This window comes from Lycorma delicatula, chromosome 8 (assembly GCF_047948215.1).
Source record: "Lycorma delicatula isolate Av1 chromosome 8, ASM4794821v1, whole genome shotgun sequence".
Classification (NCBI taxonomy): domain Eukaryota; kingdom Metazoa; phylum Arthropoda; class Insecta; order Hemiptera; family Fulgoridae; genus Lycorma; species Lycorma delicatula.
Window position 1 is genome coordinate 84,974,036 of NC_134462.1, and position 17,965 is coordinate 84,992,000.

Here is a 17,965-nt window from a genome sequence, read left to right on the forward strand (position 1 = left end):
GATTTGGAAATTATCAAGTCGAAGCGATTTTTAACCCCCGAATTTTCAGGATGAAAGGCGTATCGATCTATATCTGAGGAGGATCGATATTTTTTTTTGTTCTTTATTTTTATACAATATTAATCTACAAATTAATGCTTTCGATTTGTCTTAAGTAGTTTTATTGGTTTGATTCTGTTCTTTTCATCTGTCTATTTTCTTCCGACCTCTTACGCTGGACATTATCTCATATACTCTAAATACTCATGTGTTTCACATATCCTGATTTGTGTCTTCCTTTACCGATTCTGCACTTTGAATTATCTTCTGGAATTAAATACATCGACCTGAAAAACTGCATGTCCGACTATTTGAAAAAAGATTTGCAACAAGAACCTAGTGAAATTTTGAGTTTGAACAACTTTGAAAAAAGACTACGTTTTAGGTTGGAAGTGGGCCGGCTGTGGCGTCAGAAAAGAAGATAACCGAAATTTGTTGGAATGGATTCTCAGAGATAAAGAAGACGGTCAACGCTTGGGTAAAGACATGAAGTAGTTTACTGAAAGGGTGATCGATGATGCACTCAAGCGAAAAACAGTGAGCGACGGTCGACTATTGTCAAAGATTTTATTGGCTTTAGGATTTTTTTCTGCCATTTTATTCCTCACAGCCTAATATACAACCATATTAACCTGGCTTTTGTCAGTTACCATAGGTAAAGTTGCCGGACGTACAAATATATAATCGGCTGTCATTTCTTCTTCGTTGCATAGAACGCACTGTGAAGATTCCGCTACTCCTATTTTGTTTACATGGCGTTGGAAATAACCGTATCCAGTGGCTGCCCTAAAACATGCCACTGCTACCGCTCAAGGTAAAGTCAGTGGAGGACGTGTTTTAGGGTCTCCCACCATTTGTCATCACAATCTCTAAAATTTGCTACTCTTGCTTTCCTTAATAGCACTGCAGACCATTCCTTTCGCACTACGCAGTGAAATAGGCAGGATGGACTCTGGTTGGCATGCACCCACCCGCGCAAGGCGATCCGCTGTTCATTTCCACACATACTGCAACGGGCCGGTTTCCATTGCATCACTAGCCCATCAACGATTTTACTGAGGGTTACCGTGTTTTTTCTGGCACGCGAGGATTCCATAAGTATGGGAGTTGACTAGAGGCAATCGCAAGCAGTGCTATTTTTTTTTCCGGCAACATCCGTCATTTTTTCCAAGGCCAGTGTAATAGCAGCAACCTCCCGTCAAGATTTGTGGCACTTTCCCCAACAACTGCTGAAAGTTAAAACGGGCTGGTATACACACCTGCGCCTGTGTCAGTATATTGCAACCTTTAGGATTTATACAAATGTAAATAAGTTGTTATGGAAATTTTTTGTACGTTATTTTATTTAAATGTATCTTTTTATACAGAATATATATATATATATATTTTTTTTATTCGAAATTCAGTTCTAATTTGTAAAATGTACTGCTACTCATTGCTATTCGAAGGGCGAGTCTCTTCTTCTTACATAACGTTAATCAAATTTGATTATTATTATTGTTATATAGCTTTATTTTTGATCAGATTCTGAATTTTTGGTGGATGTGAATTTAAAAATTGTAAACAAGTTGTTGGATTTTTATGAACATACAGACAGTAAGCACACATCGAGTTATATTTCACGTCTGAATAATCTCGATTTCGACTTTATTATATTATTATCCTTTTGTACGGTAGACCTAATTTTGAATAGGCTTAAAACGGGTGGTACCTTTTAGGACTGTTCTCGAACCGTAGCGATAGTAATTAGTAACAGCCGTCTAACGTAATATTAGGGCAAGTGTTAATGTCTTCATTCCACTCGCGTTATTACGTTTGTGTGCGCGTATATTAACGCGAATCCCTTCGTACGCAAACTAGCAGAGATTGGGGTGAATCGCACATCTCTACCGTTCCCGTCTCGAAAACATCGTCTCTTCCCTTTTTACTATTATACAGCAGTACACTGTGTGCGTAGTATATACCGACCGCATACTTTCCTCGGTGTGTTTCTACTTTTGAATGCAAACTTTGTAAGGGTGGCTGCCTGACTGCCTTTTTGGATGACGGTTGTAATAGTAAAGGGTAGGTAGGCGGGTTGTATGCGGGGAGTTTATAAGCTATATAAGAACAGTTTAAGGACCTTGCCACCTGGGCCACTCCCCCTTTTTGTGGTTTACTGAAAAAAAATCCACCCCTTATGCTTTAACCCTTAATACCAAATGTTAACTTTTCAAGTGTTATATTATTTCGTATTACTTCTTCATCTCGTTTCCCTTTTTCTACATTACTTTCGTTTTTTTCGTATAGCATTATTATCATCGGTATTTTTCTTTTATTGTTATTAGTTTCGTTGTTTTTTTTTCAGTTTCTCTCTTTCTTTCTTTCTCTTTACCCTTTCCCTTTTTATTCGATAGATTATTATTTAATTATTCAAAGTTTCGATTTCATTGTTCCTTTATTATTCAATAACTGCATCCCGTCTTTTCATCTTCGTTCGTTGTTATGTACTTAGAAAACATAACCATATATAGAATACACTTTTTTTAAACAACTTCCATGTATGAAACAGACAGACCATTGTTATTGCCGCTTACTAATAAAATATGTATAACGACGAGGGTTTTTGAAATTGTTTGTATCATTTTCTTTTGCCTATAGTACTCTTGTATGGTATTCATATCATCTATTTATTTATTTATCGTTATAACTTAAATTTCTATTTTTATTATTGCTGTTTTAAAATAATAGTAAACGTAATTTTAATTGTAAAATAAAATTACAAAAGTTCCTGTAAGTTTTCTGTCATTTTTCTGTTAAATATTAGTCTCTAAACATTTTTTTTTTTAATCTTACCTTATCCCAGACGTTTATAAAGAAACGGTAGCTCGACTAAACATGTAAGTGAAAGTAAAATTAACGTAGAATTCTATTTTCTGTTGTCAAGAAAAGTTACTTGGTCTGTTATAAATAAGGTCTTCGAGAATCTGGTGTGTACCGGCCGATGCTATGACAATACCAATTTAATAATATGTCTTAGTGATTTGAATATAACATCCATTTGAAAACTGTAAATGACAGTTTACGAATATTACTCGATTTATATATAACACCGATATGAAACAATACTTCTGGGAAAAAAACGTATTAATAATATAAGCTTTTTCAACATTTAATTCTCATTCAAAGGTCAAATTTACATTGTAACTTTTATAATGGATTGTTGAAAATCAAAGAAGTCATTATCGTGACTTGTTAAAAGTCCCAGTGTTTTGCCGGAAAGAACTGAATAAATTGTTTCGGAAAGTTAGAAACTTGTTTAAAAAAACAGTTTTGGCGCCATTTTTAAGACTACTTTATTTTGTATCTCGTGACAAAATAGTACCTTTATAAGCAACTATTTTGTATTAAAACTCAAATTAATATAATTGATAAACTGGTTTCTTTTTCAGATATTAATGAACTACTTATGGTGAACCTTTCCTTGAGACAAACCCTCACATATAATTATCTTTTTTATTATTAATGATACTTTTATATTAACGTAATTAGTTTTATAAATGTTAGTTAAAATGTTATTAAAACTGATGACTATAGTTAAATTGAATGTTGTAAATTAATTAACTTTTTCTTTTAATTTTCGCGTGTTTTGTCGGTTATTAACGTTTTATCTATCTTATTATTACTATTATGATTTTTTTTTTATTACTTCGTTTTAGATTTTCTTGTTTATTAACTACAGTACTAAAAACATCACTAATAATAATAATAACATTATTGCTAATTTAACACAATGACGAATGATGTTTCACGGAGAAAAAACAAAACAAACAAAAAATTAAATAAATCAGACTGGTAGAAGAGATCTTATTGGTGATATGATTATAGAGTGCGGTTGGTTGGTTGTTTCAGTTGGAAGTAAAGGTTCGGTGTTGTTGTAGTAGTAGTAGTGGTAGTGGTAGTAGAGGTTAAAATAGAAGTAGAAGAAGAAGAAGTGAGAGGCAAGTCGGAAACAGTGTAGTTGTAATTAATTTAGGTGGGGCGGAATGATTTTGGGGCACAACAATGCCGTAATTGAACTTCCTTCGCCACCCCGAGTGACTTCCGCCCGGGAAAATACTGTTATAATTGCATTTGCCATTTCTCGCTAAGTAGATGAAAGGTTATTATTTCCCTGTGATTCGCTTATAATAGATTTAATTTGATTGAGATGCATATTGGAAAGTAAAGTGTACATAGTGGTAGTTGTCGTTGAATACATGTGTATATGTGTATGTATGTATATATATATATGTAGATAGAGAGAGAAACTTTATTACGCATGCGCGCTAAAGTAATTACATTCTCTTTCAGTCATTTATCATTAGTAATTCTTTACCGACAACGATAGAGCTACTGTTCTGTAGAAGCAGCAATAGTAGTAGTAGTAGTAGTAGTAGTATCAATACTGCTGCTATATATACATGTATATATATATTGTAAATAAGGGAGTGAATTAGCTGCTAAAACTGAGGAAACAACATACTGCGTTATATTTTCTTTGTGTCACACACTAAAATATATATATATAAAGGGAGAGTAAGAGTGGTAGAGTTATTAAAATAAGTTCTCCTTATATTAAGTTATGTATTATAATGTATAATATAATACTAAGTAAATGAATATAGTTCATTATATTTTCAAATTTCTGTAATATAATATACAGTGATACTTAGCTATTTGCTGTTTCCCTTTGTTCATCTTTGACGTCTATGTTGATGCCATCTTCTCTCCCCTTCCCTAAATCACATTTCCCTTGCACTTACTAACTCTATCTATTTGTTAAACGTAACAACCAGTCTCTCTGATATACGTACGTACTTTGCTTTTACGTCCTTTCAATATTCAGTTAAACATCTGTCTATCTATATCAGCTTATTATTTTATGACCACGATAAGTTACTCGTATAAACCGTATCGGCTGAGCTTTTAATATCATCACCTTCCCTTTACAGTTCCTGTAAATTAATCGTAATTGAATTACAGCACTTAGAAAAGTGTAGCAAGTTAGTCGTCACAATTTTTTTTTTTTTTTATTTTAAATGAATACAAACAATGCTTTATTACTGGTTTTATATATAAAATATATTTTTACTTTGAAGTAAAATTTTTTTGTAATTTTGTTTGTTTTTTTTTAAATCGTAATTATAATTGTTTGAGTAGATCATTTTGGTTGAATAATTATATTGTAATTTTATTATATTTTTTCTCTTGTCGAACGATGTTTTATTTTATTTTTTTTGTTTTTAGAATTATTATTTATTTTTAGGTGTTGTTTGTTTAACTTTTTTACTCCTTTTTGGTATTATTTATACAAACACATCTACCTTCTTAAAATGTTTCACTTAATAATTTAAAGAAGATGCCTTTGAACTTGTTCTATCGCCTTCAGGTATTTGAATGAATAAATAATAAAGCTTGCTCGGCAAGTAAGCCTTAAAATGAGATGTAAATAATAATTATTATTATTATTATTACTGCCTTTTAAAACCTTAAAGCAGACGGTTGAGTTGCAAATCAGGTTTGATAGAGTAGGACAGCTTTTATATATATTTTATGCGGTGAAAAATTACGTAGCGAGTCCGGAATACGAATACGGTTTACGAATGAATTGAAATTTTTCAATCCGCTTAACTCGCACGTTTATTGGAACGAGTTAATCGTATAGTCGTTTGCACTACTCAAGTTATTAAAATCACAGTACAGTAATTCGTTCCAGTTTAATCGTAACGCCGTTTGACCATAATATAGGGAATTTAATCGTCATTTTATTACTGTATAGAGCTTGTTGATATCTTTCAGACTGTAACATATGTAAACAAAATATTTATTACTGACGTACATGTAAACATGTAAGCTAAAATCTTCAATATTTTATTCATTTTCTTAACGATAAAATATAAACAATCGGGAATAAAAAATTCAGCCGAAATGTTATTTACTGTTACATTAATCCAGTGTTTGTACAATTTTTTTTTCTTCTGGTATTACTGGTTATAAAGTTAGTCATGATGCTGCTTAATCGGTAACAGGTAGCCTATTATCATACAGTATCGTTTTTTATATTAATATAGAATTTTTGGATTTTCTAACGATATTATTATGAAATTACGATCATTTAATTTATAATAAATTATTATCCCCGTCGCGGCTTCGTCCACGGTATATGGTTACATGCATTTTCTGTCGCGATTAGGGGATGTTTAGCCGGCTAAACAGTTTCCCGTCTAGCCATGATACTCATTAAAGTCACGCTTGTGAGATTAATAACTATAAATAAAAATTAAAGCCTATTCGATTTATAAAAACGGTCAGTGTGTTGTAATTTCTTCTGAGCATCACTTGGTCAGTACAGGACCCATTAATTGATATTTAGATTTTGCGTCGCGGCTTCGCTCGCGAAATACATAATCAAAATTAAAAACATAAATTACCATCACACTAACCGAATTTAGTAATGATTGGTACAATAGCGGTAGCATAACACGGTAAATATGTAAAAAAAGATTTATTTTTTTTAACCCCTTAAAATATTAAAATTCAAAAAACCTGAAAATGGTTTTTGTATATTTATCTGAAAAGAAGAAGCCCAAATCGAGTGAATATCTCGTTTCTTCTAGTCGGAAATGGGGAAAATTTTCAGTCATTGTACGAAATTTTTTTACCTTTCTTCACTCCCACTCATTTTAAGATCCAGTTGTAATAGTCTAGAGATTGTTTTTAGATATTCACACGAAGATTACACTCACTTAAAATCAAGTTTATATCTTCATTTGTAACCGAGAAATTAAAAAAATAGTTTATTTTATTGTATAACATTTTTTATCCCTTTAAACTCTGTATTTCAAAAGATCTTTTCTTAGTGTAAAATTACATCGTAAGAAGAACTTGAATACAAATTTTCATCAATTTATCTTTAGTAGTTTTTGCTGGGCGTTTATTTTTAATAGCTCACGACATGTTGTTTTATCTTTATATATATATATATATTTCTTCTGTGCGTGTGTATGTCACTGAACTCCTCCTAAACGGCAGGACTGATTTTGATAAAATTTTGTGTGTGTGTGATTAAGTTGATTCGAGAATGGTTTAGATTCACAATTTGATACGATAGAAAATGTTTTTTTTATTAATTTATTTATTTATGTGTTGTTGTTGATCTTACGTTGGTTAAGGTTCACAATTAAATCCGGTAGGCATGGCTGCGATCGCGTTTTTTAATTTTTGGCATATCAGTCAGAACCGGTAGTTGGTGGTGCGATCGGATTCTAGGAAATTTTTTTTATTTTGTTCCTTTTTCGCATATCAGTTACTTGCGTCGTAGCTTAATGTTGTTATTACATTAAAATTCGTATTTTTAACAGTCTACTGTGTTTAGAGAGTAGTTTGAATGAAATCCGATAGGTAGTGAGTGCTGTTCTGACAATTGGATTTATTTACATTCTGACTTTTATAAAGTGAAAGGTTAAATTTTATGAAGTTCCGTAATGTTTTGTAAGTTTCTTAATGTTGAGTATTAATTGTAATGATTTTTCATGAATTTTAATGATGTATACACCTGCATTCAATAACAATCAACTTAACCTACAAATTTAAATTGTCAGTTCTCATTTGATTCTATGCAACTTATGACGTATTGAACGGCTCTTTGAAAATAAAAATGTCAGTTTGTAAAATAAATTATAACATTTGTAAAATTAAAATATAATTTACGTATAATAATTATAGTTTAAAGTATATTTTAAAAATTGAAGTTATAATTTTTGTAGCTAATTAATTTTATAAAAAAAATTTTAAAATTATTTTAATTTACAATTATCTAAAATTTGGTAAAATAGATGTTAAAATAAAGAATGAGAAAAATGATAAAAATTTCTACTAAAATTTTAACAACGTTGCTTTTTTTTACAGTGCTTTAATTTTTTATTAATTGATTAATTAAGCTATCACATGGTTATGAAACTTCAAAATTATTAAATTTAAAAAGGATGCATGAGGTACTTTTTTAAAATGATCTAAGTGAAAATTAGAAGTAACGTGGATGAAAATTTAGGCACTTAAATAGTGCCACCGCAGCTACAGATTTATTTAAAAACAAAGTAGTCAATCGGATTTCGGTGGAAAATGAACAGTCTCTTTATTAATTTTAATAAATGGTTATTATATATTTATTTATTTTATAAATATAATTTAACCAAACCGAACCTACGCTTGCTAACCTTGACTAATTAATACCGTAATTTTTTGAGTATTTATTTAATAAATTCACTAATTATTTATTATTTAAATAATCAAAACACTCCTGTTAATTAGTCAAGGTTAGCGAGCGTAGGTTAAGTTTGGTTAAATTATATTTATAAAATAAATAAATATAAATAACCATTATTAAAATTAATAAAGAGACTGTTTTGAATCTATGTTAAACTCTATATCGGCCCATTTTCCACCGAAATCCGATTGACTACTTTGTTTTTAAATAAAGCTGTAGCTGCGGTGGCGTTAATACGTAAGTACCAAAATTTATTAATTATACTAATTATTAATTTTACGACGGTGCAATTTTCGTCAGATATCTCAATATTTAGTGAAAGTAAATATTAACCATACTACACATAATTAATCAATAAACCCATTACAATAATACAACAATCACAAATTGATAATAGTCATATTAATGAAATTTCGTCTACATTCCTGCTAATTTTAACTTAAATAAGTTACAGTACTTATATTTACGTGTTGTGCATTTATTACAGAACAATGCTACGCCAGGACAACGTCTGTGGGTCCGCTAGTATACGTATAGATTTACTAATTAATAATAACATAGATTGTATTATTAACGTTATTTTTCTAATAATGTTCTATTATTATCGTGGATTTCATTGCATATAAATTTGATAATTTGTCTAGATGTCATCTCATTTATTTATCTCTCATAAAATCATCTTGAACAATTATGAAGAAGCTAGAGAAATATTTTAAAAAAAGAAGAAAAACATGTGTTTTTCGTTTGATTCAACTAGACCGAACCGAGTTTTGCTATTGAAAAAAAATTTGTAGTATTTTTAAACAATTATTGTATTTAACATTCGTAGAAATATTTAATCTTTTTTTTAGAGTATATTGCTTCGTAATACACAATAACGATTTACTGGCCTGATATGTAAAAAAAGTACTTTTGATTGAACTCTAACCTCTAAATCAAACTGAAAAAATTAATCCGTAGCAGTTAAACAAAGGCGACTTGTTAGAAATAAATTATTGTGGAAAACTTATAATTTCTTTCTCTTTTAGATACGCATACTTTCGACTGACATGTTTCGTGACATGATAAAAATTTTATGTAATGATGACAGACGCATACTGCACCATTCGTTGATTTAACCTAATCACACAGCAGCAAGGATTCAATATAATTACGTTTAGGTGCGCACAGTAGTATTTCTTGCTCGGAATCCATTTTTTCAATAGTAGTTTCTTTAATTCGACTAATTGCTCCAATCATCTGTTTCATTTTCCATTTATAACATAAGAAAAGATAATGGATGTTATTTTTTGGATAAAATAATCTTAAATCTGATTAAAATATTAATAGATAATGATATTGATGAAAAGTAATTTTTGATCATTTTTATAGTTAAAATGCATTTTCTCTTCCAAAAAGATTTATTAAAGTAACTTTCTTTATGTTTAGAACTAGAACTTCGAACCACATACGGCGAACTTTTTTCTAAACAGATTTCAAATTATTTTTATTAAATTTTTAGCTTTTTCTTATAGGATTTTTTTACCCTTCTTTTGTTGGGCTTACATCAAGAGATATTGAGAAGATAGATTAAATAAATGATGCAACAGACTTTCGTAGTGGCATCTGAATCAATTTTTTTTAAATTATATATTTATTTTAATATTTATATTTTATCTTCAGATAAATTTTTTTTATAATTTTTTTACGAATATCTATTTATCATTCCTAGAGGAGGAGAAGCTTACCGTGGGTACAATTCCAGTTACATGTCGACCAAATCTAGTCTTATTGACTGTATTGGTGATAGTTTTTCATCCGAGAAACTTATTTTCCTTGCAATTGTAAGCCGTATGGGTTGGTTAAAGGTAGATTTTTCCGTCTATAATAAGATGCGGGATTGAAACATATAAATTGATAGTGTAAGGAATAAAATTACATTTTGTTTGATTCTCCATTACTAGATTTTTGCATACATATTACCTGGAGAATTGTACGACAAACATGAATTAAAGTTATACGTCCTCCGAAGCACACTGTTTCGATACTTTTGATCTATGAAATATTGTAATATCTCTCTCTCTCTCTCTGTGTGTGTGTGAATCTTTAAATGTAGTCTAGACAAACCAAAATATCATACTCGTATTTTTACGATTGTTATAAATGAGGTACATGTATTTGAAGCATAACTTAACGGTTGTAGACGTATCATAAGTCGCTCACGAAAAGGCATAGCCATTCAAAAATATTACTAAATTCCATTTTAAATGGTTAGGAAAAACAAGGCAAGAATTGACAATTTTTTTTTACTTTTAGTCTAGATAGCGCTATAACAGAGCTATAAGTATAGAAAAGTATTGTAATCGATCCTATTTGGACATACCGGTTTTCACCGGATGTTTACGTTTTGACAACTAAGGAACCCAAAAAACCAGATAGAAATTTTTCGGATATTAATGTTCGTATGTATTTGTGTGTGTTCGGTGTTGGTCTCTAAATCACCTTATATCTTCAGAATTACCGGACCGATTTTTACCATATTTGGTCAGATTATACTTATATATGGGGCGTTGATGCAGTGAAATTTTCAACTGAAAAGGTCAAGTGGTGAGGCTGTAGAGCAAGGACACACTCAGTTTTTTCGAGATTTCACGTAATTTAGGTCATATTTTTGTTAGGCGCATTTGTTAACAATTAAGAAATATCAATATTTGCAAAAAAAAAAAATTTGCAAAATCTCACCCTACCCCAAAAAATGTTGTTGTAGTTGTCTGCTATGTTGTGACGTCACAGGTTAGCGGTAGAAGTAAATAATAATACTAAGTATAAAAAAGTAAGTGATTCTGGTTGGATCTCGAACTCGGTCGACTCGGTACCTGGTGCGTTAAGCATCGCGGCTTCACCAGTCTGTCGTCCTTAGAAATGAAATTTGTTCAATGTAAGTTGTGAAATTACATTAGTTTAGTTAGTGCCGACCGTCGCCGTAAATACCGCCACACCCGCGAGAGTTAAATACGGTATACGCGCGCGCTTTAGTTAGAATCATTGAATTAAATAAAAAAAGAAATATATTTAAATAAAAAGATAAATATTTTAAATTAAGTTTTGTGTGTAAGCCGTGCATCAGAATAACCCACAGTTGCAGGACTTTCCCGGAACGCGACTTTAACTGCGTGACGAAAAAGTCTTACAACTTTGTTTTCAGCTTTTTTCTTTGCTCGGGTAATTATATTGTTTGTGTAGACATTTTAGTTAAAGATCTTTTATAGTCATAAATTTTTTTTTTTTTTTTTTTTTTTTTGAAATACGGAAAGAAATTAATAATATTTTGTAAATTATTCGAGAAATATTTCGTTGTACCGAACGCGATTTGTTTAGCGAATTAAAATAATATTCAAAGAGAATGATGCTGAAACATACGACACTTTACTGGGTTTAAGTGTACTTATAATAATTTTACATATAAATTTACCTGTTAAATCTTCTTTAAATTGAAATAAATGCAGTAGGTATTAAAAAAGAATCATTCATATTAGCCTAACGGTTTCTGATTTTAAACGATCAAATATTCGAAAAGAATAATTTATTTTTAAAGATACGTTAATTAGTACTTTTTTCTTTTGTAATAAAAAATATAATGAGTTCCTTTTTAATTTAAATATGGCTTATCCACCACGGTTTTTTTTCTTATTACTTTTATATTATCTATAAAAAACTGAAAAGTTATAGTATAATAGTACTACTAAGAAATAGTATTATAGAAATAAATAACATTTGTAGATGAAAATAATTAATACCCGTAATATGAATATAAGACCTTTTTTAAAAATTATCAACGTAACAGATCTAATGTTTTTTTTTTCTCTTAGCCGTATAATTGTAGAGAATTAATTTAATACAACGTATCATTTTCAGTGAAACTCGGTGGAATAGAACGTTTCGGTGTATTCTCAATGCCGACTGACTGTCTATCTATTTGTATATGTTAAAAAGTTTAAGTGGAATGTACGTATTAGTATTTTTATTATTAAATTTTAGTATTTTTTTATTAATACAAATTTTATATGTATCTGTGTTTATATCAATTTATTATTTATGAGATTGAAATTGGTTAGATTATAAGCGATTAGGAATTATGTACGTATGTATTATGTGATATAATTTGATCTTTGAATACGTATTTGGTTTTTTTTACGAACCCAAAAATTGCGTAATATGTGCATTTATATTGTACGGATAAAAATGTGATACCGTTTCTCCCATCCGTCAATGATACAGTTTAATTATTGAAATAAAATCAAATAAAAAGGTAATAAATAAAATTATTTTTTTAAAGAAATGTTTCAGATATAGAAAACATCAAAATCTCTTTACAAATAAATAAAAATTAAAACTAAATGCTTATTATGATTGTTTAACGGTTATCATTATTAGTTAAAAAGGGATTAGAGAAGGTAACGTATAAAAAGATAAATATTAAATAAGAAAAACGAGTATAAAAGAAAAATTGCAAACAAAAATGATCGAAAATAGATTATCAATCTATATAAATAAAAATGTAAATGTTCGTTTGTTCAAAATCTTAAATCTCCGAAAGTTCTTCAACGATTTTTTTGAAATTTTGACAACGTTGCATTCGAATACGTGCGTGTTTTTATACACCTACTATTTATATACCTAAAATGTCACACCTGTGACAGGTAAAAACAGACTTTAAAAAAAAAAAACAAAAAAACAGCGCTATCTGGTGGACGTAAAAGCAAAACATGCTATACTAAATATTTTACGATTCCATTTCAGTGTTTCCGATATGGGTGTCCACTATTGTCTAAAAAACTACTGGACCGTTTTACGCGCGGGGAAAAGCAAGAAAGGGAAAAATCGGAAAAGGGAAATATGGGAAGAAGGGGAAATGGGGAAAATTAAATGTAAAGGGGAAGGAGAAATGGAGTATGGTAAAATTAAAAGGGGAAAGGTTAAATTTTGTGAAGTTCCGTAATGTTAATTTTGTTAATGTTGTATCAAACTTTCAATTGTGTTCATCTAATCTATATATTTATATATATATATATAGACAAAATTTAACCTTTTTCCTTTTACTATTGCCCCTTTTAATTTTACCATACTCCCTTTCCATCCTCCATTTCTCTTTCCCCTTTCCCTTTCCATTTCATATATATATATATATATATATATATATATATATATATATATATATATATATATACACTCAAATTTAGCAATAGCGAAGAATTGCCGGTTCTGGTAGTACTTAATAAAAACACAAGAAGACCGACTTCTCGTTAATTTAATTTGGTTTTAATATTTTTTTAATATGATGTAATTTGGCTAACAATAGATTCCTTACTTTTTCTGTTTAGCCTTCGGAACCACCGTAAGGTATTACTTCAGAGGATGGATGATATGTATGAATGTAAATGAAGTGTAGTCTTGTACAGTCTCAGGTCGACCGTTCCTGAGAAGTGTGGTTAATTGAAAAACTCAACTACCAAAGAACACCGGCATTCACGATCTAGTATTATCCAAATCCGTATAAAAATAACTGCTATTACTAGGGTTTGAACCTTAGAACTCTCGACTTTGAAATCAGCTGATTTGCGATGACGAGTTCACCAATAGACAACCCGGTAGGTTAGCATTAGATACTTCAGATAAAGAAACGTCAATTCCAACTTGCAGCAACGTAACGAACTACGCTTCTAACTTGCCCCGCTGAAATTTTGTCGGCCTTAAATCGAGCGTAACTCAAGAACGAGTGTACTAATGTTCAGCAAATTTTCACATGTACACGTTCAGATACACTACTACAGCGTATCTAAATTTCATGAAAATTGATCAAGTAATTTTGGAGACTTTATTGAACTACAAAATTTTTTACATATATGTAAAAGTAAACGTGAATGTGAAAAGGAATCCTAATTTAAGTGAATGGTATTTTCGTACTCCTCATTCCTTTAAACTTAAAGAGAATACATTTTCATCTCTCACTCCTCTTGTACTTTCGAAATTAATACCGTACTTTTAGTCTAAAAATCAGTAAAAACAAGTATTCAGATCTTTGTTTATAAAATAAAAGTATAAACCAACTGTTGCCCATTGACAGCATATCAGAAAACAATTGAACTAAAAATTTGGTAATAATTAACAAATTTATTTTCTTGCACAGCTAGGTAAAAGATATCCTAAATATAATCATAAGTTATTTGGTAACGTCTACGAAACTCTTTGGAAAAATGTACTGTACAGTAAAAAAGAATTTGGCTCACAAAATTATGGAAGACCAAAATTTCCTAGAAACTGATAATGAAATAACTTTATTCAAAATGAAGAAATATTTCAAAATGTCCTCGTAAAGGAAATATATAGTCGGAAAACATAATTTATTAACAGCGATAAAGAAAATTGATTGTTGAATAACGATACGCTAAATAACATTATAAAATTTTTAATTTACTAAAAATCATTGTGTGAATTTATTTTTATGAAGTGTTTACATTTTATTTAACCGGTGATTAAGTAAAACCTTTCTTTTGATAATTTATTATTTTATCCAACCATATATAACCGGCGAGAATCAGGAGGTAGCGGTCACTGTTTCACTGTTACTGGGTAGATTGATAATAAGGTTTAGGCTATTTTTTACGTTGACTTTCGCTTCAGCATGGTCTGACTTACACAGTACTACTAAATAACAATGTAATCGACAGATGGTTTTATTTTATAAATACAAATACAAATGCAAATACTTCTCTTGTTGCCTTTCATGAGTTTTTTTATTGTTTACCTTTTCTAACTCCCTTATATCTATCGATGTTATCTGTTAGGCGAAATGTACACGTTTTAGATTTCTAAATGTTAATTAACGGTTTTTGAACGTTTTATATTTTTGCATTTATTTCTATAATCTTTTATTGCAATTCTTTCTTCATATTAAAAGTTACTATTGACTATACTTTAAATATTCTCCGATCTTGGCGGAGCGGTAGCAGCGTCTCGGCCTTTCATCCTGTGGTCCCGGGTTCAAGTCCCGATCAGGCATGGCATTTATCTTATCGCTTGCTACAAAATTCATATATAATCCGTCAGTAATTGTAGGGGAGCGTAAGCCTGTTGTTTCTGTATAAATAAATAATTTCATATAAATTCACAAATCTCATTTATAATATTAATTTAATACGCGTCAAATTTACGTGTTCATATTGTTTTTTCTGTAAAATACATTGAAATTTGATCATTCATCGGTTGGATTAACGGTTAGCATCATCTTTAAGCGTATGTTTCCAGCGGTAGTTATTCAGATGACCGGATTTTCTTTTTTTACAAAGTCGTGGTCCAGATGAATTTAAAGGTTAATTTTATCACAATTTAAATATCTGTTTTACTAATTTGATGTTCAGTTATACGTACTACTTCTAGGATTATCAGCGCTGAGGTAAAATCAACTATTAAATTGTAAGTTTTAGATGTGTGTGTCCTTTTGAAAGCGATCAAAATCACAGGTTAAAATTTACGACCCGTTTTTTGAATTTTTTTCGTTTTGGTTACAGATATATAATTGGTGAGATTCACTTGGATCAAGAATTTTCTTCTACTTCGTTTTGTAAATTATATCTACAACTTTTTTTTTTCAGGTAAATATATAGTTTATTATTTTATTAATCTTTTAAATTATGCTCTTTACTTAGTTTTTCTCTTGATATTATTGTATTACATATTCCTATTTATGAATTTCGAGGAAAAAAATCCGGCATTGTACTCTATAAACAGCTCAATTCTAGATTTAAGTATAGTACCATTAGAAAAAAAAAGATATTTACTTCTAGTAAATTCATAGGTAGAGCTCCCTCCTTCCCGAGGTAAGACTAATAATATCAAGTAAATACTGCCACAGTCTAGACTACCGGCGAGAACTGATTAAGCATGAGAAAAGGAGGATGTTTACTGTGAGAGTCCGCGAAACAAAACTACCTCTTCCAAAGCTATATTTCAGGAATTCAACACGAAGTGGAGATCCGTCCCGCTCGCAATGCGTCTAGAGGTCAGAGTACGATTTTCCATTGGTCTCAAAAATATGGTCAGCAATTTACCTTTTAAACAAAATATACTGAATTACCGTGGAAATAGTATGCGGGAGACAATCACCGTGAAGTTAACCTTTGTCGGTTGTGCCTAGGACAAAACAGGTTGTAGATGTAATATACCAACGGTTATATTCTTTTCAACTGTATACTTTATATAGCAAATTAGGGAAGCGGTTTTGGGCATCGGCAAATTTTGACGGTATCGACGGTATTTTGGGCGATAATGTAGCCAAAGCACACAAACTGTTTAACTATATCAGTCGAAAAACCGATTTCATTAGTTTGCTTTTGTAGTATTACCAACTCCCCGTCTCAGCTTCGCCTGTCCTGAATGGTTATTTGCGTTTCCCGTAGCGGTCAATTTTTTTATTTTATGTTTTTTAATCAAGTAATCGGAGGCAGGTGCAGCCAGCCACACATCCAGTTCAGTGGCAGTAATTGTGTTGGTTGAGCCACAGTGCCGTGTAACTTCGCTCCCCGTAAAAAATCGGAATTAAAAAAAACCCGAAAGAGGTTTTTAGATAATCGTCTGAAGAGTATTTGCAAGTCCAGATCTTTTGAATATCTCTTTTACTATAGAACAGATTGGTTTACCTATCTTCATCCCCTTTCAAGATAAAAACATTAAAAATCCATTTTTACTTTTGAAACTACGAATCTCAAAAAATCAAGAAATTGGTTTTTAGATATTCACATCATTCAGTCAAACACAGCTCATACAGTGATAGACACTCACAGTTCAAAAGTCATTAAAGTTTCTGATTCGACTGGCAAATCTCCAACTACTATATATATATATATTTTTTTTTTGTCTTCAGTCATTTGACTGGTTTGCTGCAGCTCTCCAAGATTCCCTATCTATTGCTAGTCGTTTCATTTCAGTATACCCTCTACATCCTACATCCCTAAAAATTTGTTTTACATATTCCAAACGTGGCCTGCCTACACAATTTTTTCCTTCTACCTGTCCTTCCAATATTAAAGCGACTATTCCAGGATGCCTTAGTATGTGGCCTATAAGTCTGTCTCTTCTTTTAACTATATTTTTCCAAATGCTTCTTTCTTCATCTATTTGCCGCAATACCTCTTCATTTGTCACTTTATCCACCCATCTGATTTTTAACATTCTCCTATAGCACCGCATTTCAAAAGCTTCTAATCTTTTCTTCTCAGATACTCCGATTGTCCAAGTTTCACTTCCATATAAAGCGACACTCCAAACATACACTTTCAAAAATCTTTTCCTGACATTTAAATTAATTTTTGATGTAAACAAATTATATTTCTTACTGAAGGCTCGTTTAGCTTGTGCTATTCGGCATTTTATATCGCTCCTGCTTCGTCCATCTTTAGTAATTCTACCTCCCAAATAACAAAATTCTTCTACCTCCATAATCTTTTCTCCTCCTATTTTCACATTCGGTGGTCCATCTTTGTTATTTCTACTACATTTCATTACTTTTGTTTTGTTCTTGTTTATTTTCATGCGATAGTTCTTGCGTAGGACTTCATCTATGCCGTTCATTGTTTCTTCTAAATCCTTTTTACTCTCGGCTAG

At 30.6% G+C, this 17,965-nt stretch overlaps 1 long non-coding RNA gene across 1 annotated transcript in view; it reads left to right on the forward strand.

Annotated features, from left to right (window-relative positions):
• Window positions 1-17,965, forward strand: part of LOC142329368 (uncharacterized) — a 533,988-nt gene that overhangs the window by 382,520 nt on the left and 133,503 nt on the right. The window contains exon 6 of the long non-coding RNA XR_012757481.1: window positions 15,874-15,957. This is a non-coding gene — a long non-coding RNA (uncharacterized LOC142329368). The remainder of the gene's footprint in view (window positions 1-15,873; window positions 15,958-17,965) is intronic.